We start from the raw sequence: 23,866 nt of genomic DNA, 5'->3' as shown, positions 1-23,866 counted from the left end.
TTTTTCACATTTTTTTCCTTGCAAAACCAGGTTCCTCAATGTCCCTTGTAATTCAGCACTAGTTAAATAGTGCTGGTTTCCTAGGGAAGAGGTGCTATTGTTTAAATCAGAAAGGTGAACACAAATGTAAGGCAATATCCTGTCCACCAAACGTGTGAGACGTGCAGATGAACAACGCCTAGGCAAGCTGAAAATGAAACTTATTTTTCATTCTTCTTCCCATTCCTGGAAAGAAAGATTTGCAGGAAGAATGGGACTCTTAAAATCCCAGTCTGAAACCAGTTGTGATGGAAGTCAGCTACTGTAGCCCTGCAGCTCTGGACCTCTGTGCCTTCAGAAATTAAAAGTCCTGTTCCTATTGATTATTTTAAATTAATATTTAATAATAGTAAAAGCATGATTTCTATGTCAGAAGAGGGTTTCTTCCTAACAAACTCTTTCTTTGGAGGCAGCTCAGAGGAGTTGCCTGTCACAGGATCCTAGAGCATCTCTGGCTTCTGGAGTGAAGCGAAGCCCTTGTTCTCTCCCTGGTGTGTGTGTGCTGCACATCCCTTATCCAGCCTGATATCCCAAATCCTGGGGCACCCAGCACCACAGAGTGAACCAAACCACTTCTGTCTCCCAGTCTAAGCACAGCTGTAGTAATTTCTGTGGTTTACGCCTACCTTGTAAGAGTATAAATAACTGCTATCGGCTCCTGGTCTATGGGGCAGCATAGCAGTGTTAATGAGACCTGCTCCTTGCTGCCAGGGCAGCTCCGTGTGGGCCAGTGGGTGCTAAACTGAATTTTAACCTGCTGGCAGTGAACACTTTATTATACAGCGGTGCCTAGGGGCTCTGCAGGTCTGTGCACCACACACAGCATGCTCAGTGGAAGCTGAGCTTGTGGGTGAGCACTCAGGAGAGAAAAGACAGTTCTCAGTTTTATTTTGCCAGCAATGCAATGGAAACAAGCTCTTTTTCTCCACCATCTGCACACAGATGTACTACTGCTGTTCTTGCTGGGATGAGCACTAGCTGGGGATATTTCTGTTTGGATGGAGAAGTGGAGAGATAAAGAGAGGAAAGAAGTGTCAGCCCCCAAAATGTGCTTCATGAAAACGTGCATGCAGCACACACACCAGGGGCTTGTACCACAAACATGGAACTGATCCAGCTCTCCTTTCCATCCCAAGGATATCAGCATGAAAGGAAGATACAAGGGACACAAATCTTTCCTTTCCTTGTTTTTATCAGGCTTATTTTGATCTGCTTGCCTAAATTAGCCACAGGTGCTGTTAGTCAGCAGCACAACACCACTTTCTGTGGGCAGGGCCTCGGGGCTTTCTGGCCTGTATCAGAGATACAGGGAGTTTATTAGCTACTGATGCTTCATGGCTCTGTCCCAGTTCTGTTAGTAACCCATTCACCAGCTCCTGCCTCTCCCCTTGTTCTACACACTCCTGCCATTGTGTCTGCTGCACCTCTGAGTCACAAAGCTTCTTCCTCCAACTTCAAATCACTTTTGCAGAGTAACTCCTGGTAAGAGAATCTTTTAAACCTATTTAAAAAGACCATGGCCAGTGCAAGTGTGGGGCAGTTGATGCTTAAGGGAAAGGAATAAAGGAAAGTTTTAATATAAAGAGAACCCATCAAAGGTTCTTAAAAAGAAATTGCTAAAGATGTTGCACAAGTGACTTACTGCACACATCTGTGGTTTTTTTAATTGTCATTTAAGTTTTTCAACAACATTTTAATTAAAGGTTTTATTAGTAAGTGCCTCATTATAAAAGACTGACATTTTTTATTACTTTCTATTTCATAATTTTTACAAGTGACTTTCTACAAATGTTTTGCTCTAGAAAGGTCGTTCTGGGAGAAAGTAAGAAGGAAGCAACAGTGTTAAATCAGTCATGCAAAAGGTGTGATGTGAGCCATAGCTTGTTTTAATGAATTTCGTTCACTAAGTGAGTCTAATTTCTGGTCACAGCAATTGTGGTGCATTGATTTCCAGCCCCACGCCAGCCTGGTAAACAAGATCTCATCACAGGCCCTGGTTTGTGTCAGTAAGGGCTTTCTGCTCAGGCAAATCAAATATTTCAATCTCCAGGTCCCCCCAGCTTTCGTGCTCGGCTGCACGCAAGCCTGGGAAGGAAGAGGCTCCTTTAGAGCGGCAGGGCAGGGCAGGAGGGGCTCAGTCCCCGTCAGTGCTGCTGAGCCAGGGCTGCCTGTGCCGGGTGCCTGTGCCAGCTGTGTGCAGCTGCACAGCCTGGGTTGTGGCACAGGGGGCTGCAGGAGGGCAAGGCAAGGCTGGCTGCAGCAGGAAGGCAAGGCAAGGCTGGCTGCAGCAGGAGGACAAGGCTGGCTGCAGCAGGAGGGTATCAGGGCAGCCCAGGCTGTGTCCTGCTCCCAGACTGCTCTAGGGATGTCTCACAGCTCACTCTGTGCTCACACCTTGGCTGCTGGGCTGATGAAGTTCTAGCCTTTGCTTTGTCACAATGCTCTGAGGACTTCATATAATTTTCAGATATAGCAATCGAGCCACTGAGCAACTGGACCCAAAATCTGGAATTATATCTGATGGGGAAGCAAAATTCTAAATACAAACTGACTGCTGCTGCTCAGCTGCTTGTGGATTTAGATTGCTCTCTTTGGGCGCTTTTGCAGGTTGCTCACAAAGTAACACGAGCTATAAGGAAAACCTCCATACAACCTCAAAAGATAACAATAAGTTTATCCCATCAGTCACTGCTCTTCACCATTCCTGTGGCCAGCTGTCCAATGACTACCCTGAGTGTACTGAGCCAGTGCTGATGTCTCAGCTGTAAGTAACACCCAGCAAGGGAGCACTGCATATATTTAAAGTGTGCAAGGACCCAGCAGATACTGTGCCAAGACTGGATTTTTGTGCCTATCTGAGACCTCCTCCTTGGAGGATTTGTTCTTGAGTGTTGCATAACACCTTTCCTTCTGCACTGACCTCTGAGATAATGTGCATCAGGAACGTCATATTGTCAAGAGAGCCAGGCAGCAGCTTGGGAGTTGGTACAAGGGCACATGAATAATGTCATTATTTCCAATCAGAAAATTGCTAAATTTAAGTCTATTGCTGAATCCATCAGAACATTGCAGCTTGGCACCTTATGCAGGGTGTGCACCTACATAAGATTATGTTCATAAGAGGAATCAATAAGGTCTGAAGAAAAAGCTGGAAAAAATCTCCATGAGCATGTGGAAGGGAATACTAAATGTTTAGTGGTATTTTTAGCTGACCTCTTGATTTCAAAGTTCTTTTTACTCGACATATCCTTTCCTAACAAAGTGAAACAGTAAGTGACAACCTGAGAAGAACCCAGAGGGATGGTAAAAATCTGTACAAGGCTGGAGCTTGTTTTGCCTTCGGCTGAGATGGTTCATGCAGGGCAAGCTGAGCTCCTTACACCTGCTAGAGCCACAGACCAAAACAGAAAGGGACAGACACAGTCCTTTACTTAAAACTAACCCCTGTGAGGCTGTCGGTTTGAGCACCAGAATGTGGAGCAATTGTGTGCAGCTGAACATAAAAGTCCTTAAATAATCCTTCCTCACACAACTGCCACCAAAAGTGCTGTCAACAAAGGGAGCTGCTCTGCTGAGTGGGGATGGTTCCCTCTTCCAGCCTGGGCAAGCAAATGTGGCATCACTGGCTCTGTTGTAAGCAGCCTGTCAGCACCTGTGAGGTGACTGACTGTGCCTTAGCACACAGAAGTAATGACCTGCAAAACTAAGACAGTGTAAATTCTAGCATTTCCCAGGAGTGTCTGGTTTTGCAGCTTTAGCAGTGCTGGTACAAAGCAGGGCTTTTTTTTTTTTTCTTTTATGGCAATACATTTGATTCAGCATTTACAATCAGGAAGTTCTAAAAGTAATGATGCCAATTCACTCCTAGAAAAAAATAAAATTAAATGGGGCTTTCCTATCCAAACAGCAGGAAGATGAGCCAAAACTAATAATGGCAGTGGTGGTTTCTGTCTTGTGTTTCTTGTGTTTCTATGGTCAAAAACGGGAAGCTGTCTGACATTGATAAAACTGCTCTTGAAAAGTTGTCATGAGAGGTCTAAATTATTCATTTGAATGCATCGTTACTAAATGCATACTAAACAGGAGCCAGGCTCTTACAAGACAAGCTAAAAAATACTGGGTTTGCATGTTTTCTCTTTGTTGATTTTCTCTACATTGGAGAGAGGCAGAGTAATGATGTGCTGGTTTTCACGCTGCATTAACTAATTATAGACATTAAAGGCAAAAAACACCTATTATTTTATTTAAATCTTCCCCTGGCTGTTGTCATGGCTGACAAACCCAGCTCTTTTTAAACACAGTTTTACAAACTGCTCTTCCCTTGTACGAGCATGCTTCGCAGCACAAACCACGGTAAAATAATGAGCAACATAATTCCCTTACCTGTCTAGGCCATGTGTCCTTGCAACTTCAGAGGTCACTGGGTGGGGAGATCCTCTGTGAGGGCTGCTTTTATGGACTGCAAACGTGGTTTTCTCCCCTCTCATCCGCGAGCCCCTCTCCGTCAGGCTCTCCCGTAGTGTCTGCAAAACACAACGCACCCAGCCTGAGCACATGTGTGTTGCAAAGGTAGGATCACATGGAAGCACCTGGATTTTACTGAAGCAGGAGCCCAGGTAGGCTCTCTGTGACAGAACACTGCGGGTGTGAGTGTTTTCACTTTCGTGCTTTACACACCCTGCCAATACTGGGGGGTGGGAGGTGACAAGCAATAGATTTTTCACTATCCCAACTGCTTTAGCTCTAAAGGGAAATCATGCAAAAAGCAGGCTAGCAGAAGTCACTTATTGCATGAAGGGTGTGGAATAAATAATATACTTAATTACAGCATAAAAAAGGGCTTTTTATATGCTAAAATCAAAAGAGGATTTGACCTCAGTCTAGGGTGGTGAAACATGAGCACAGATCTCACTAAATAACTGAGATCACCAATATGTGCCCATTTATATGTTCTCAGGACACCTATGACCCGATTCCTGCTTTGTATTCCTTCCCTGAGGGAGCAGGACAAGGTGGCTGGGAGCACCCAGGTCACCCAGGCAGTGAGGGAGATGATGTCTCAGATTATAGGATTAAAACCTGACTGAGAGAAGAGTGACATCAACTATTTCCCCTCTTCCTTCTCAAGTCCCAGAGAATGAGTTTCTTTCTAAGGGTCAACAAAACCCTGAGACCAGGTCAGACAAAACACCTAAGCTGACAGCTCCCATAGCCTGGGGACTCATTTTTCCTTTTAGCAGTGTCAGTGTGACCTTTTGCATCCATCCCTTTGGGTAGGGAAGGGCTGGGATTCTCCTGTAACTGAAGCACCCCACTGCTGGCAGCCTTCAGCACTAAAAGCAGGGAGCACGTACAGAAATCCCCAATAAATGCAAACAGGCTGCTCTTCTCTGTTGGGAAAAAGAAATCTCTGAAGTGTCACTGCACCCGAGGTTCCTGAAAACACTTCTTGAAACTATTGGGCAAGCATTGGGTTGCTTAAGTGAAAATGACACATCAAAGCCTAATTCTGTCAGTTCTTGGTTTTCTAGTACCTCAGAACCCAGGATGAATTTATACTGTAGTAGAGGAATACAACTTCTGCACTTCTGTGTTTCATGATGTTAGCATAGCACTAAAAGGAATTATTTTCTGGTGTTGATTTTGGGTGTATTCCCTCATTCCCATGTAAACGTGAGGCACAACTGCACCATTTAATGGCTAAGAAAAGAAAGGCAACACCAGGAAAGCTGGGTTCTCACCTATGTCTGATTGCCTGGAGTTCTAAATTAATTATCCCTCTTAAGGGAAAATGGAGGTTGAATGGGGAATAAAGCACAGCTGCTGAAGCAGGGTATAAATAGGAAAAGGTTTTAGAGGGAAAAAAAAAAAGGTGCACTTTGAGGAAAACAGCTTTGTAAAGCAGCATTGGTTCTTGGATTTAGAATATTGGGATGGATTCAGCACTGACACAATGGACTTGGGTGAGCTGCCATGGGAGATCCCTCCTCTGCAGCACATGGGATTTCAGAGAGCAGCACCCCATGTAAACTTATTTATGTGCTTAGGCAGACCATTACTTTGATGATATTCCTGGAAAACACTTCTGGCACTGTGTTGCTCCTGTTTAATCTCAGTCAGCACCAAGCACTTAAAAAGTCTGCATAGTTTACCTGAACTGAATGAAAACAGGCCTTTTTCATTCTGGGAAAATAGTTTTTGTTTCTCTCTCCGTGTCCCACTAGTCACAGCACCCAAATCACCACTTGAAAAGAGAATCATATGTAGGCCAAGTGATTAGCAGAGTAGAGAAATGCTGGATTCTTCAACTGATGGCTCCCCAGATATGATAAAAGGAGAGGGGAAGTCTCACAAAAAGGGATTTTTTTTTTTTTTTTTTTTTTTTTTTTGTTAACCATGCAAAGTTTAGGGAAAACAATCTTTTAAGGCTGTGACTATTGCAGCACTGAGTTTCATGCTAACTTCTGAAGCAAATAGACTTTTCAAAACTGGAAAAGCTCACACTGCTTAGATACAAGTGTGTCCCTTCCTCTCTGCCTCTCCAATGTTTGTTAATCTATTACCCACCTTAAAGGAAGATTCCTGTTCCTCCTTGGAATCTGAGCAGAAAATCAATTAACTATAGTATTAATGAGGCCTGATTACAGGTTCTCCCCTGCCTGTGGTTGTCTTCACCTCCCTTTTCTGCCATTATTTAACTAGGCATACGAAAAATCTTATCTATTCCTTTCTTTCATCAAACATTGCTGATTAGAGCTCCTGCTTTTTATGACTTCCCTGATACACATAATTTTAGATTAGAGTGTTTGGAACAGGCCAGCTTAATGAGGAACTGCTGGGACAGGATTTCATACTAGCATTGTCAGTGCTCATTAACAGTGTTTATTCAGGATTATTTGTGATGGAGGTAAATTCCAGATTCAGGGGGTTCCTGCTTCCTTACTGGCATCCAAAACACCTCCTGTGATATTCCTCTGTGGGGTATGCAAAGAAGGATGAGGTTTCTCTCCTCAGTGCCTTATGAATCCCAACTCAGAGCTGCCTCCTGGGGTCACACATCCAAGTCACTCCTCAAATCTAAAATGTGGTGGTACCACTTTGCCTTTCAGTGCCAGACTGGGAGCCTTGTGGCACCTGCCTGGGAGGGAGCTGGCCAAGGCTGCAGTCTGTGCCTGGGAAAGGGGCTCTGTACCTGGGATGAAGGGCTCTGTACCTGGGAAAGGGGCTCTGTACCTCGGATAAAGGCTTTGTATCTGAGAAAAGAGCTTTGTACCTGGGATAAAGGCTCTCTGTACCTGGATACAGCCCTGCAGCTGCCCCACCTGCCTCAGGCTGGCATGGATCAGCTGCAGCTGAGTTACATTCCTGGCTCAGGAGGTGCAAATCTCACTGCTTGACCTCAGGTCTGGCATCTGGACAGGAAATTGCCTCCCATAGAAGATCATATTGGGATGATTTGGGTTATCTATCCCAATATACAGCTCCCAGGCTGACAAATATGAATTATCCCCACTTTGTGCCTCTGGAAGTCTTTCTTCTGCTGAAGGCACAACAGAGTGCCAGCAGATCTATACAGGTTGATCAATAAAGGCTTTTGGCACATGAACAGGCTCTGGAGAAAGAAAGGAGAGTAATTCTGCTCCAGGCAAAGCCTCTTCCAAGCTTTGTGCATGAACCCAGGTCTTTGACTGGAAAATTGCTAAAACCTGCACTACCTGGAGGTGTTGGAACAGATTGGGAGCCAAAAATTTCACTAGTCAAGCACTGAAACAAAGGGCAAGGAAACAGGGAAAATATCAGAGACCAGGGATGCTGGAGGAGGAGGAGGAGGAGGAGGAGGAGGCTGAAGTCTGATGCAGCAAGACTGCAGCACAGGGAATTGAGCTGGGAGAGCTCACCCTGGGCAGGAGTTACAAGACATCCATGCACTTCCAGAGAACAAATAAACACAATTGCTTGCCATCACCCATGAATGCATGCTCTTTTTTCCTTCCCACATGGTATGAAGACCTTTTGTAGCTCTTTAATTTAAACCAGTGAAATTGGAGCAACATAAAATTCATTTCTCTGGGTCCTGTTCTGTAAGCATCAATTATAATGTCTAATCTACATGAAGTGCTGCTAAGTTTAGTAACCAGCTCTTTATTATGCAGCACCCAAAAGCATTCAAATACAGTCACATTAAGATGTAAGATCATACAAACATTAATTGTAGAAACATCCAAATGCTAACAGTTGGTTTTTTGCCTCCTAAGGCTATGAACAGCTAATTTGATTGGATTGCCATGTTCCTCTAAAATATACACTTTCAAAGAGAAATTTCTCACTTGGGCAGCGGGCACAAAGCATTGTACTGTCAGAAAGGGGAGAAAGCTTAGAGGAGTAGCCTTTTTTTATGACAGTGGCACTGGAAATCAAGGTTTGGTGCTTGCTGTGAAAGAATTTCATTTGGTGGCAGAGGAAGGAGGAATGCATTGCTGTGAACATGTAAATCATTTATGCTCTCAATTAAAAATTTACTCAGCACCTCCAGTTTTTGCCTGAGATATGGCTGAAAAAAACCCCTGAAAACTGCTGCCTCTCCTCCAAGGTCATGCATCTTGTCATTTAAAGGATTATTTGGTTTTGTTATATATTTGACACTTTATTGGCCTCTCAATTGGTTTTGGAATAAAGTTGTGTATTCTTTCAACTTCCTTTTCAGTTTTCTCTGCAGCCTAATGTTTGTTTGTTTCCCCCTACAGCAGATTATTGTTTACCTTTTTCTTCAGTATTACGAATTTTGCCACCTCTTACCTTTTACTGTGTCTTCTCTTTCTCTCTTGTCATTATTTCTTCCTCTGTGTCCATTCATTCCTCCGCTTGTGCTGATTTCTTTCCCCCAGATGTAATCTTTGCTGTCATAGCTCACTTGTTAGTCTCTCTCTTCCTTCACTTTAATTCATGTTCAATTCTCCTGACTCTATTTTCTCGTTTAGGGGCCTCAAAAGGACCACTGAAACAAACAATAACAAGAAAAAAACTGTCCAGAAAATGAAAGGAATAAAATGGTACATAGAATCATTTCAGCAAGGATAAATAATTAAAAAACAAAAGTATGAATAGCGGAGAGATAATCTTATCAGTTAAAGCAGTTTTGACTTTGTATGAAAGCAGAGCTGCGCATATTGCAATACATAATTTCATAAGGAACAGTGCACCTGGCCAGGATCATAGTGTATTGCACAGGGTGTTTGCTGAAGGCATTTTGTATCATCATCTCTTTTTCTTTTGATGATTTGACCTTTCAATAGGTCATGGCTGGTGAGGCTGCTTCTGTCTCTTTTGCACCCTAAGTTTGACTCTACCCCTCTCTTACAACTCGGAGGCAAGAGAAAAATGGCATTACAAGAAACTGTCATGCAAAGAGCATCAGAAGCAATGGCTTTCAAGAGTATGGACCATACCTTGGCATAACCACAAACCTCATTCATCATTCAGGAATCATTTACTTTTCATAGTGGTGAATTATCCCTGCTTGAGTTACTTAAAACTCCTGCTGTAACCTAAAAACTTTGAAATTAAATAAATAACTAAATTACCCTTACAGTACTGGAATAGCTGAATTGCAAACAAACAAATGAGCAAAAAAAGATCCAAAGCTTTCCAGATGGCTGGTTCCCACTGATGTACATTTTTTCTCTGGAGCTTCAAAACATGTTTAAATTATGAAATTTGGTGTGATTACAAGAACTTGGCAAGCACTCATTAAGGTTTTAGTGTGAGCAGAGATACTCCAGAGCTGGAGGACAGAAGCTGAGCAGTTGTGGAGCTGCATGGCAGATCTTGTGTGTGCCCAGCCTCGGCAGGGTGGCTGGTGCAGCTCAGCTCCCTGCTCCCCAGGCTCTGACTGTCTCATGTGCTGCCCTCCTGCTGCTTCCTTGGGCCAAATCCATCCTCAGCAGGGCTGGTGGGACTGGTGAGATTGCATCAATAATTTACTCCATTTGCTCAGAGCTGCTTGCTCGGCGTGCCCTGAGCTGTGTCCCAGCCTCCCGGTGACTTGGGGACCGTCTCTGCTCCTCCCAGGCAGTGCGTGCCTGCTGGCGCTGCTGGGGCAGACCCTCTGCTCCCCAGGGAGAGCCCCTGCCCTTGCTGGGGGAGCAGAACCTGGGAAAGGCTTGTGGGAGGCAGCAGCAGCAACAGATCCGGGAAGCAAAGCGAGGGGGAGTGGAGGAGGACAGAAGAAGAAAGACAGAAACGATATATTTACTCTCTGTTTTGAATGTGTTCTGAGGCTGGCACTGATGGATTTTAATGAGTGTTTCCCACCCTGCAGCCTGCGATCAGGCTGACAAGCAGGGTCAGGTGCTGTGCTCCAAGGGCAGGGAAACACCCCAGTGGGGCAATGGGGGGATGAAAACTGGTGAAGCAAGGTCAGGTGCTGTGCTCCAAGGGCAGGGAAACACCCCTGGGGCAATGGGGGGATGAAAACTGGTGAAGCAGGGTCAGGTGCTGTGCTCCAAGGGCAGGGAAACACCCCTGGGGCAATGGTGGGGATGAAAGCTGGTGAAGGTTGTGCCTCTCCCAGCAGTTCAGACAAGTGGGAAGCTCCCTTTGCATGCCAGCTCCTCCTGGCTGCAGTCACAAAGCCCCTTCCCACTCCTTCAGGCCCATCCTCTGGCAGCTCTTGAGGGCCCTGTCACACACAGCCTGAGGAAAATGCAGCACCTCCCTGCTGCATGCCTGGACAAGGCTGCTGGTGAGGACACCACCTCGTTTTTGTGGTGCGGCTTGTTGGCCAGGTGATGCAGGAAGGAGGTTCCTTACCAGCCTGGACACTGCTCCCCTCGTTATGGCAAGGGCAGGTTGGGCACTGGGAGCTCACGATCCACAGTTGTGGGCAGTATTAGCATGGAGAAGGGAGGAAGCACAAAAGCCCCAAACCAAACAAACAAAGCAAGCTCCAAAGGTGGCTCTGTGGTAAAAGAAGTTACCCCTGGAGTTAGCAAGGATCTGATATTACAGCATTGTTGTGTTCTGTGTGCTGCTGCAGACACTCATCCCCTGCTCAGCACAGACAATAGACAATCTGAATAGACTCTGAATAGACTCTGAATTATTCAGCTGCAGTTTAATTATGGATGTGGCAACAACTCATGGCGAAAGGAGGGAGGAGGAGGGTAAGTGCAGTTCCCCTGTGCTAACCTGGTGGCCCTGGTGTGATCCTCACCTCACTGGTGCCCAGGGACTGCTCTGGCAGGGCACTGATGTTGCATTGGTGCTGCCTGAGTAAGTGCATGCCCTGCAGCAAGCAGGTACATAAGCATTCAAGAGACCAACCTGCTCTGTACCTATCAAAGCGTGGTTTGCTGTCTGCTCCTCGGATTTATTGCCAAAACACAGTTCCTCTGGGGCTCAACCAGCTGCTATCTTATGCATTTGTGGACTCCTGCCGTGTGTCACTGTCAGTATATGAATTAAAAACAAATGCTGGAAGTACAGGGAAGAGATAAATAACAGCAGAGCAGGAGGAGATGTGCCTAAGCCCACGCAGTGGACTTGGTGTGACTCCTTTCTAATAAGTGCCTGTCCATCAAGGCATGCAATAACCTGCAGATGGCTCAGCAGTGGGCGGCACTCGTATCCTTGGGCCCCTCTGGCACACAGGCGTCCTGCCCTGGCCTTCCACCCTCTCCTTCACCAGCACACAGCCTTGCCCTGCTTGCTGGCAGCTCGGTGCCCAAAACACGGCTGGCTGGCTCCCAGGGGCTTGTCCCCTCTCCTGGGGGGGCAGCAAACACAGGCCAGGCCACCTGACTTTCTGCAATGGCACCAGAGCAGAAACATGACAAGTGGCAGAAGAACTGAAATATCAGGGCCATTCAGACTGTGTGCTGACATGATTTCTTTTGTTTATTCACTGTTCTATCCAGGATCATGGTCTGACTACACACAGTGCCATTTTCAAGGGCCATCTCTGATGCCAAAGCAGTATGGAAAGCCTCTGGATACTCCAGAAGCACTTGAACTTGCATTGTACAGATACAGACTCAGGTGACATCTAAATGCTTTCTGCACCTTAGTAATCCAACCACATCATCCAGCTACTAAGAGAAGAGAAAACAACCTGAGCTCTGAAAAGGAAGAACAGGAACTTGTCTATAGGAGAGGAAACAGAGTTTGTTTCAGAGTTAGGTTACTTCTCCTAGAAGATCTAATGGAAAGTACAGAGAAGCAGATACAGGAAATGTATACAGACATCTGGAAGGAACTCTCCACTGCAAGCACTGTGTCCAATCCATGATAAAAGCACCAAGCCCACAAGCTGAAGAGTCCCTAGACTCACTGTTTGCATTGGAGGGCTAATGCAAAAACTTGCTGCTGATGTTAGAGAGCAACTTTGGAACTGAAATTCACTGATGGTGAATTTTTTTAGCTCTGTCACTATAAACAAATCACAAGTGGTTAGATACTAGGAAAATGGGTTTTGAAAAGTATCTGATGGGATTGAAAACAAAGGACTGTCGACTACAGAACTAAAAGTCACACAGGAAGGTTCATGGGTTGGACTGCTTTTGTCTTCTGTGACTTCTTTAAAGTCTTTCATTTGACAGAAAAATCCTGAACCGAAAAGTTCTTGCATTTTGCATTAATATTTAAAGCAGAGTACTTCTGAGTGAGCACAGATTTGTTACAGTTTATTAATAAGTTTTCCTTTACAATTTTCAAAGAGCATTTTTTACATAACCTGCTTGTCTTTCTATGGATCATTTACAACACTGAGTGCTGTTGTTTCAGCCTGGTTGTGCCAATACTCCCACGATTTCCTTGCAGGCAATGCCAACCCTTTTGGAACACTTAGGCAAAGTGAACTTGATCTGCACCCCTGCAGACACCCAGCTGAGGAGGGGGAGCAGAAGCAGGTTTGGGGGCTCAGCAGGCAGGCTGAGTCTCATTGGCCATGTACATACACAGAGGGCGAGACTGGAGGTGAAACTCACTCTCACAGCCCTGGGGCAGGGGGACTGTGTTCCTCTACAGACAGGGATGAGGAATGAGCTCCCAGAAGTGAGACAGGAGCCCCAGGGCTCCCTCCTTGGGCTGCTGAACGTGGCGTGCAGCAACAAATCTTGTTCAGGTCATGGTGGATGGGGACAGGGGTGCTGATGAAGGACAGAGCCCTTGTCTCGCACACACAAACCCTGACTGGCTCCTTGTCTGGAGGGCTGAATAGCACTGTGCTATTTCTGATACTCATGCCATTTCTTTGGAAGGTGGAGATACCTTACTGGTACCTTAAAAGATACAAAAAAGTATTGCTCAATGCTAAATTAAATTTCTTGTCATTAAGTCAGGCAAAGAAACGCAACCCTTCTCTTCCCCTAACATCCAAACGGAAAAACACAATCTCATTAGCAGCATTACCCTGAAAGCTCTGCTTCCCTCCCTGCTGCATTATGCAGCTTCTGGAGGAACCCTTCTCAAGCCCTGTGCTTCTGTAGTGCTGCATTCAGAAGACCTGGAGCACAAGCCTGAAGATAAATATATCCCAGCACAATGAAGAGCCTAATTAGCATCCTGAATAGATCCACTACGGCACTCTTGATTAGTAATATACACTCCTTTTAATAAGAAAGACCTCAAAAATAATAATTGCAATGTCTGTCATTAATATTATATTGTGGGCAGAGGAAAAACATTCCCTTTGTTCCCACTCGTTCCTATTGTATCAATCTGTGTATGTGTAGCTCCCTGAAAAGCCCAGAAGGAAGCTAACAGTCTCTTTGAAAAATGATCACAGATAATTTTATTTTATAATAAATCAAAGATCTGGTACTGGAGGAAATGTTGCTTCATCTTTCAGTAAAGTAACCTCAGCTTTTCCTAAATCAAAGCATTTGATGGGATATGGGTGCACAAAACAAAGGGATCACAGCTGATACAAATGATTGGGACCATGAAGGTCTGGAACAGGATGGTATTTACAGGTGTAGAAACTCAATAATCTTGAGCAAAAGGGCTTTGTACCTGGGAAAAGGACAGTTTCAAGACTGAAGTCTCTTTCATTTTGCTGTGTCCTGCCTAACCAAAATATTTGTGAAGATGAACATTTTGCAAGGGAGAGCTGGTAGATACATCTACATTTAGAACTGCCAAGACTTCCAGTATTTTGCCAAAATTTTAACTACCAGACTAAAATATTCCAAGCTTGCTGTCTGCCTCAAGCTGCAACAAAATGGCCCAGCAGTGTTCACAAAAACAGTCATGAAAAAAAAAAATCAAAAGTACTTTTAATCAAAATTATTCACCTCAGCTCTTTTTTTTTGGAAGTAGACCTTAAATTAAGCGTCTGTCTACTTCAGCCTGCAGTGTGGCCCTGGAGTGCCCATTTACCCAGCCTTTTTGCATTGCAGACGCTCAGGGCTGGGAGCGTGCCCTAGGCGGCTGCTGTGCTATCGGTCGTGGGCGATGTGTTTTCCCCATCAATAGCGAGCGCAGCACCATTAGCGGCCGATGGTCGCACACCAGAGAGCCCTGTGGCAGCAGGGACAGCAGCCCGGCTCTCCCCAGGGACACTGGGGATGGAAACCCGTGCAGGACATGCACCGGAGCGGCTGCGTGCAGCCCAGGTTAATAAACCACACCGCTAATGGCCATTAATTGTGCGCGTGAGCCTTCCCCCGGCGTGCGGTGTCAACGGAGTCAGCAGAACATCCGTGTTGGAAGGAAAATAATCAATGGCCTGACCAAGAGGTGGCATCAGTCAGGGAGGAGCACACACAGGTTAGACCGACATGCATCTGTCAGAGGTTGGCTGGGAGCCAATGGCACAGAACCACCCTCTCTGCGTTTTGCAGATCCGACTCCAGCACCCACCGTGTTTCTATGCCTATTGCCTGCTTTTGATCACTGCACATGCTGAAGGCCAAGGGAAATTTTGCTTTATACAGCCCAAAAATAAACCACTGAGAATAAATTCCTTTGGGTGAATATTCTAAGACCTAGAGGGGCTGTGATTATGAAACATCCTGCACCCTTGTATCAAAGAAGGAATAACACTGGAAATAACACCAAAATACCAATGTCTTTGGAAAATTCATTTTCACTCGGAATATGCTGCAGCTCGAGTGGGTCCCTGTGAAGGCAGCTCTACCTTTTTGCTAACTATAATCAGGTGAGGTGACACTACCTTTATGCGGCAACCATTTTAAATGCACTGGGTTTCAGGTGATTGCTGCGCAGGTTAGGACTGGTCTGTTGTGTTTCCTGGGACATAGGAATTGCTGGCACAGTTCATCTTTCCCTAAATCTTTCTGGTAAGTCATGAGGGTGAAATCTTTAGCATTTGCATATGTTTATATTTGCTGCTCCTAAAGCTATAATACCCAATGTTGTCCTGTTGGAAGCAAATTAAACAGGACAGCTCCGTGTTGTCCACAGCAAGTCAGCCTAAGAACTAGCTGGAAATTTGGAGGTTCTGGGATTCACTCCTTACTTATCCCTAAGAAGCCAAGTCACACTGACTGCTGAAGCCAGGAGGGAATCAGGACAGAAACAAAGATGAAACTGTTGTCATCAGCTGTTGAGTTTACAAGTCCAAGTGTGTAAATAGAGCTGTATCACAACAAAATTCAGAGAAGTGGGAATTTATCTTGATATAGGGGCTTGGCCCAGCCACATGCAATTGTGTGGGGAGTTTCAGGCCCTTTGTATGGCCTGACTTTCTATGACTTTAAACACCTTTTATTGTGAAGAACCCTTGACATTGTCAGTAACTCTGTTTCCTCACAGACCCAGGGTCCTGACACGGGTTCCTTTGCTGACTGTCCTTCTTTCAGGGAACAAGCCAGGTCAGGGAGTGACAGCGGAAGGGGAAGGACAACGAGCAGCTTTTTCTAAAGAAATTCCACTAATTCTGAGATGCCACTGCTTGCCTGCATCTCATGCAGTTAAGTTACCCAAGCGTTTCAGGTCCTTACATTTTGCTAAAGCTCTTTTAAGAACAGCAGTAATGAAGATAATAGACCTAGTTTTACCCTGGAATAAAATCTCCCTGCACAGGCAGGCAGCCATGACTTATAGTCACGTAGAAGCCATTTTTGGGGAAAAGGAGATAAGAAATCATGGGAAAAGCCAGATAGAGGTATGGACCAGAATAACAATGGCTGTGCTTACAGACTCTGCCAGCTCTAGAGAGCTGAAGACAATCCACACAGGGATTCCTAAGGAGAATCCAATGCTGTTTTCTAGCGAGCAACTGATTGTGTCTCACTGGAATTAAAACACTTTTTTGTTACTACTTACATAATAATTTACTTAATTTACATACAGCCCAATGGCAAAAAGAAAAAAAACAAACCAAAGGAAAAGAAAGCAATGAAAAGGACACGGAGCACTTCATTTGTGTACACATAAATGCATCCATCTCCCATTCATTCAGAAACAAACGCTTGGGAACCACAAACAAAAACCCCTCTTCCCTAAGCCCTTCCATGTGACATTCAAGCAGATACCGTCCATCTTTAATGGCTGTAATTGCTGCTCCCATATCCTGTTAACTAGATCCCCTTAGCCCTGCCAGCAGCACTGGCCTTGGTCCAGCTCACGTGCTTCTCATCCAGGTTCCTTTGTTATTTCCTTCCTGCACCTCCTTTGGCGTGCTACGCCCACCCGGCCCTGCCTGCAGCCCTGTGCCCTTGGGGGATTTCTGCAGCCCTGCCTCTGCCCCCGAGCCCATGAGGGATTTCTAACTGAGGCTACTCGGCAAACACAAACATCTGCTCAAGGCAGCACCTGCCTGGGCCACAGGAGCCCCTGAGAGCGCAGCCCTGCTCTGCTGGCAGGCTGGCCCTGGAACCTGGCCTGCCATCCCTGCTGCTGCTCTCAGTCCCCCTCTGCTTGCTTCTTTGATAGGCAGCTCTGGAAGGCAGAATATATATATATATATATATATATATATATATATATATATATTTAATCACATCCTAGCAGTGGTGTCCGGATGTGGCCTCTCATTCCAAGCTTGGATTTGTGCAGTGTATGTATGTTACAGGATAATACAGCCTGAGATCTTGGCTACCGCGTTACCGGCTCGAGTAGTTTATGGCAGTGCAACGCCCTTTCTGTGACTAGCAGGAGGATTTTCCTGCACTGCTTCCTCAGCTCACCCGGGATAACTTCTCATCTGCAGCTCGCTGTCTCTCCCCACACCCGCTCTCGGTGCCGGTGTCCCCTCGGAGCGGTCCCACACGTTCCACAGCTCACTAACAAAGTCCAAAGTCGGCCTGCAGGTGAACAGGGATGGGAACCTGCCCTGCCTGTCAGGCTCGGCAATTTGTTTGGTTTTGTGGGCGTTTCACGTTTGCTTTTTTTCCTTGACGCGGGGGAAAGCATTTCTCTGAAATCATGAGGAGACGGGGAAAGGTGAGCCGGGCACACGGTGACAGAAAGAGGGGAGCACAGGGAGGGCACCAGGGCAGCCCATGGCAGTGGTTTGCGGACAGTCATGAGCTGGGAAAGGGCTGGCCAGGGGATGTGGGAAGAGGGAATCCCCCGCTCCAGAGCTGAGCTCCTCCAAGGCTCACTCCAATAAACCTCAAGGAGTCCAACTGTAATTCTGAGATGAAAACTGCGGGACTGTGGGAACCCTCCAGCGGCCTCCGCACCATCGCCTTTCTCCCCTTGGCAGCGTGGGGAGCAGCAGGCCTGGCGGAGCGCAGGGGAAAGGGGATTTCCTCCTCGCCCTTTCCGATCCGCGCCGGCGCGGCATCCTCGGGGGCACCGTGCGGTACCTGCGGCTGCCGGCCGGGGCCGCGGAGCCTCCGCGCCCGGGGGAGCCGTGCGGGCGGAGCTCCGCGCCCGCGGCCCCGCCGCCCACTTGCCATGCGCTGCCCGCAGCCTGCGCGGCGGCGGCGGGGGGAGCCGGCGGCGGCCCGGCCCGGCCCGGCCCGGCCAGCGCAGGCGGCGGCCGCCCTGGGGTTTCCCCCGTCCCTGCCGCGTCTCCGGGCGCTGCGGGGGTTGAGGCGGGCGCGGCGGCGGGGGAGGAGGGAGGGGAAGGGAAGGGAAGGGAGGGGGGAAGGAGGAGCCGCCGCCGCTGTGGGGCGGGCGGGTCGCGCACACACACAGACACACACAGGCACTGGCACGGCGTGAGGAGGAAGAGGAGGAGGAAGCAGCCTCGGCGCTTGAGGTACGGGCGGCCGGAGCGGCCACCATTGAGGCGGGGGGGACGCGGGGCGGCCGCGGCTCTGTCCGCGGCTTCGCGCCCTTGGCGGGGAGCGGCGCTGCCCGGGCCCCCCCAGCATCGGGCCGTAACCTTGGGCTCCCCCGGCCGCGTGGGGCCGGCGCGAGCGTGTGGGGCTGCCACGGACCTGTGGGGCTGACGCGAGCCTGTGGGGCTGTCACCGTGTGAGTCCCTCACCCCCGTGTGGGGCTGTCACCTGCGAGGGACTGTCGCCGTGTGAGTCCCTCACCCCCGTGTGGGGCTGTCACCTGCGAGGGACTGTCGCCGTGTGAGTCCCTCACCCCCGTGTGGGGCTGCCATGAACCTGTGGGGCTGTCGCCTGCGGGGGTCTGCCGCCGTGTGGGTCCCTCACCCCCGTGTGGGGCTGTGGTACGTGGGTGTGTGTCACATAGGTGTGTCTGCGTGCCACGCACGCCTGTGTGCGACACGCATGCAGGGCTGTGTACACACGCATGTGTCCGTGTGTCAGTTTCACCCGTGTCCGTGTCAGTTTCACCGGTTTCCGTGTGTGGGTCCCTCCGTGTGTGGGTCCCTCCGTGGTTCCCTCCGTGTGTGGGGCCCTCTGTGGGTCCCTCCGTGTGTGGGTCCCTCCGTGGATCCGTGTGGGGCCCTCTGTGGGTCCCTCCGTGTGTGGGTCCCTCCGTGGATCCGTGTGGGGCCCTCTGTGAGTCCCTCCGTGGGTCCCTCTGTGTGTGCGCCCGGCCTCTGGAGTCCTCCCCTCATCCTCGCTGCTGTAGTTTCTGAGTGTATCCGGATTTTGTCAGTGCTGGGCGGTGTGACAAATGTTTCTGTGTAGTTAAGTATAACTTTCTTGCAGTGGGTTGGTTTTTTTCCTTCCATTTTTCCCTTTTTTTGTTTCCTTTCCCCCCCCCCCCGCAAGCTTACCTTTGAAGATTGTTTGTTTTCTTTCGTATATATCCAGAGGTCTCTGGGGGTACAAGTGCTCCTGTTGCCTCTGTCTGTGTGGTTGGAATTTACAAGACATTTGTAAATTGCATACTGCATACTGGTGATTTTCAAAGGAAGGTGCAAAATGTTTCCATTTCCATTCCATAGCCATTCCATGCACGACTTTGAATTATGTGCAGTCAGACACCTGTTACTTAATCCTGTTTATCCTTTGCAGTTACAGTTATCCAGCCTGGTCTTCTTTTTTTTTTTTTTTTTTTTTAATATCTCAAAATAAAGTACAAATATTCTTTTATGCTAGCATGTAGTAGAAACCCAGGGATCTAATGCGCTTGTGAGGTATTTAATGTGTGTTTGTTAGGTAATACTTTCCCAAAGGGGGATGATTTTAGAAAGTTATAGAATAATCATTATCTCAGGGGGAGTTTATATAATGTTAAAGTGTCCGTGGGGATGCATCTGTGGGAAGGGTGGATTTGACACCAAGTCTTGCACAGTATAAATCTTCAGTATAGTGTGCATCATCCTCTGCTAATACATATATAATGTTTGTGTTTCTCAAACTTTGCCTGCTGTTGCACCATGGAATTTTCAGTTTAATAATTGCTGTTGAGGAGTGTCCTGGGGAAAAGGTCTCATTTTGGATCCTGTGAGGGGATGGAGCAGGTTCTTCCACAGCACGTTTGTGTTCAGGGCTGTGTTCTGGAGTTTACTGAGCAGTGCTAGCAAGCTGATACTGCTTCTCACTTCAGGTCAATTCCTTCCAGCTTCTGGAAGTGTCATGGCCACAGTACTTGCAGGCTTTCACCAGATCAAAGGTACCTAATAGTGTCATGAACTACAAAGTAATTACTGTTATATGCAGCCAAGCAGTTTTGTATTGTGCAGAGACAGCTCCTAAATATGAGTTCAGATTTATTCCTCCCTGCAACTGGTACCCTGATGAAGCAGTTAAATTACAGATCTCTAGGATGAGAATTCCCTTCCACAGCCGTTAATACCGGTGTGCCTTCACGTGTCAGTTTTGATTCATCTCTTGATGATATTGCTAAAAACCAGGTATTGATGGGAAAGTCAAACCCCTGGTGAAAATATGACTGCGTGGCTGTCAAAATAAAATGCGAGGATCTGACTTGATTGCTGGCTGTGGATATGCACTTGGGAGAGTAACAATGCCTTTTATTTTAAAGACATGCGCCCACGCACAGGAGCTTTGTTCTAAAATAGTGCTTTCTGTCATGAATTTATGCATAACCTACACTCTCTGCTTTTTCTTAGAATGCAGGGAAGAGACTCTCTTCCTCTTGAAGGGGAAGACCAAAAGGGGCAGGAAAGAGAAGTCATTTGAATTTCCCTTACTGACAGAGGAAATACTTCTCTGTTGTGTTTCACACAAAATATTGTGTTGTTTTCACCTTTTCAAAAACAACGGCGAGTTGTTTGGGCTTGACATACGCTGCTGACTTCTGCTGCAGACTTTGGGCATTTGTTCCAGTAATAGCTGGCTGTGATGGTGAACTTGGGGCTGTGCTGGAAGTCTGTCAAGTATTTGTTACAGCTGTGTAGGAACTGATGGCTTCATTTTCACCAGGCTTAGGTATACTGTGTTGAAAGCTTGTAGGGATAGAAGTTTTGTGCTTACCAAATGGCTTGGTTTGTATTTCTGTTTCATTTTTTATCTTGTCATTTCTGTGGGCTTTTCGAATTGTTTGGTGGTTTGCTTTCCCTGGTGGTTTTAACAGCTCAATTGCTATTCCTTCCTCTTTGTAATATGCCAGAGAATGAAGTCTGAAACTGCTGGTTTATTATTTTCCTTAAAATTGAATTAATCCCTTTTCTAGAGGAAAGGGAGGAAAGGAAAGAGGAGTACTTATGAGAATTTTAGAAATGAGAACCAAAACTTAATGCAGGCATCTTACCTAAGAGAGACTACTTACGAAAATTGTACCTCATTGATTTCAGAGAAGGCTGCTTTCCTCTGCACTTTCAATCATCTGTCCCATTAGATTTTGGGAAGTGTTGTAAATTGGTTTAGAAGTGAAATTTTCCAAGTCATAAAATCTCCGGTTGGTTGTTAGTGGAAATCATTACGAAGGGTTGCATAAGCATTATTTGTGGGATGGCTAATCAGCAGCCTGGGCTTAGTTCCATTCTCTAATAAATAGATGCATTGTGCTACTTCAAAAATTGCAAAATTGATGGCTTGAGCACATTTACTAATTTTGCAAGATATGTAATGCATCTGGTTCGGGGAAGACTCTTTGATGTCTGGAGAAGTTGCACACAGTGGAGGTGTTTATGATCCAGCCCTCAAAAGTTTTTTGATTATACTATTTAGGACATCTTATTCTTATGAAAGATTCATGCGTAGCACCGCATCAGAATCACCTATGTGCACGCATCAAAGGCTCCGATGAGTTTTATTCGGCAAGACTCTCTGGGAGCAGGTTTTGTGGTCCTCTTGTCTCTGCAGAAAAAGAATGTGATTTTTGGACTTTGTGTTCCAAAGAGCTGACCTGTAGAGGGTTAGAATACACGGGATATCAGTGGTGTAAATACCAAAGGTACTGTGCTTTGGCATTGGCCGTCCTGCTTTGCTTGTATCTTGCCCTGTGAACACCAAACTATTAAAATCTATCTTGCTGGTCCTCACCCATCCTATGGTGGTAGTGCTTTCTGGAAGTTTAGTGAATATGGCTAAAGAGGCTGTGAAACTGTGGAAGAGGACAGGTTCCCAGCCATTCTGGAATGAATTCATTAGCCTAGTAGTAAGGTCCCTGTTCCAGAAGGACATGCTGAAGTATCAGAGTGCCTGGAATAGGGTGCCACGAGATGGGGAGCAGCATCAGAACAGCCCTTCTGTCCCTGCCTGCGGGGTGCTGCTGCTGGGAATCTGCGGCGTTCAGGGCAAGGCGCTCCCAAGCGGCCTCTGCGAGTCACAGAAATAGATGGTGCGGCTCAGCTGTGGCTCCAGAGGCTCCTCTCCTGCAGACTTCTGGGTATGGGCTGCACATGTCTTCCCTGCAGGGATCTTGGAGGGAAATCAACACTTGCATGCCCTCCTTGTGAGGACCAGCATCAGCTTGTGCCAGGTAGTGAGGTGCTGTGGTCAGTTTGCCTTACAAGTCATTCTACATGGCAGCCACTGAAAGAAGTGCTTGTTTAAGTTGTACCTGTGCAACAGCAAAAGAGTCTTGAGTTTTGGAGAAGAATGAGACAAAACCTTCATCTTCCTCTCCTCTGAAGAGCCTCCTAGCCTAATATGAAGTCATAGCACGCTGTTTCCCTTGTTATTACTCTTGGATAAATGGTGTTTGTGAGCAATTAAAATGTTTCATTTCACCTTTAGAGTTCTTAGAGGCACTAGTCAGTTTTCCTGTGGGAGAGAGCCTGTTCCTGGGGAGCAGTGTGGTGTCACTGAAAGGTTAGGTTAATGTGGTGTATCTGCTCCTGAAAAGGGAGAAGTACAAGGGATCCAGCTGTTAAGGCCTCTTGCCTTTTGCACCATGTAGGTTTCTGTGGCAGATGGGGCTGTCACTTGGATCTCTTTGTGGTTTCCTGTTCTTTTCCATTACCAGTCAGCATTGTTAAGCTCCATCATGATCCTGTCCCACCTGTGGCTCATAGCTGGTCGTGGGACAGACAGACCATGGGTACAGCACTGAGCATCTCTTGTCCTCCTCTCTTTCATGACCACCTTGCAGGTGAATCCATAATCTATTTATGCAATTGCTCCAAGCTGCCTGATAAAAAATCTATTCTATACCCCATAGGTGTTCCTAATTGCTCACAGTGGGTCTCTCACCTTTCTGTATGCAATAGCCAGGACCAAAGTGCAGCTTAAGAAGTTGGTTGGTGGCTGTCGTACATCCAAAATTAGAGCCTTGCTTCCTATTTTATATGGGATGTATAATTGTACCACCATGAGGCGCTGCTCCGGGAGAGCTGAGAGTCCCTGGTTTGATCTTCCCTCAGAGTAAGAGCCCGTTCTTTCCCCAGTAACAGTAACTGGGAGCTTTGGCAGATGAGGTGAGACAGCCAGTTTGGAATGCGCTCCATTGTAAGGGCTGTTTGCAGACTGGTGAAATTGGTGGTGCTGAAGTTACAAAGTGCCTTTGCCCTCTCCCTTCTGCAGAAACCGGTTCTGTTCAGTTGACTTTGGGGCTCTCCAATTGAAACTTCCTTTGTGAGCCAACCTTACAACCTAGAAGACCTTGAGCAGGTGTGTAACATTACAGAGGCTGGATTTAAAAGGGACTGTTCAAATTAAACCCTCTACATTGTTCCTTCTCAGATGTTGTACCAATAGACCCTTTACTTGAAAAGTCTTAATCTAGTCTTGCTGTTTGTATTCTGTTGTTTTTATGTGCAGCACCATCTGAAATTATGAAGATAAAAAATTTACAAATGTCATTGAACTATCAAATAGTTACATAGAAGTAATTTATGTCTGCAGTTGGTCTAGCCAGCTAAGAGGAGATATATATTCAGCTGCAGAATTTTGGGTGCACTTTAGTAAGGAGGAAATGGGTATGAAAAAGGTATTAAAGGGCAGGCTCTTTATTCGTGAAGTTACAGATAAATTTCCCTTTCTACCAATTTCTCCATTCAGCCTGAGCACGCACATTCGTGCAGACTGGAAGTAATCATCCAGGAGGTCAGTGACTAATAAAGGGGGCAAAAGAGAAGAAG

At 46.7% G+C, this 23,866-nt stretch overlaps 1 protein-coding gene across 3 annotated transcripts in view; it reads left to right on the top strand.

The window, feature by feature from the left end:
* Positions 1–18,126: 18,126 nt before the first annotated feature.
* Positions 18,127–23,866, top strand: part of PLCB4 (phospholipase C beta 4) — a 178,972-nt gene continuing 173,232 nt past the window's right edge. For all 3 annotated transcript variants that reach the window (XM_054290254.1, XM_054290255.1, XM_054290252.1), the window contains exon 1: positions 18,127–18,211. The gene's annotated coding sequence lies outside the window, so the exon portion shown is untranslated. The remainder of the gene's footprint in view (positions 18,212–23,866) is intronic.

The sequence above is a fragment of the Melozone crissalis genome, unplaced genomic scaffold, assembly GCF_028551555.1.
Source record: "Melozone crissalis strain CALT ecotype California unplaced genomic scaffold, PUWL_Pcris_2 ptg000081l_1, whole genome shotgun sequence".
Taxonomy (NCBI): Eukaryota; Metazoa; Chordata; class Aves; order Passeriformes; family Passerellidae; genus Melozone; species Melozone crissalis.
Note: the sequence above shows the minus strand (reverse complement) of the source record. Positions and strands in the feature narration are given on the sequence as shown.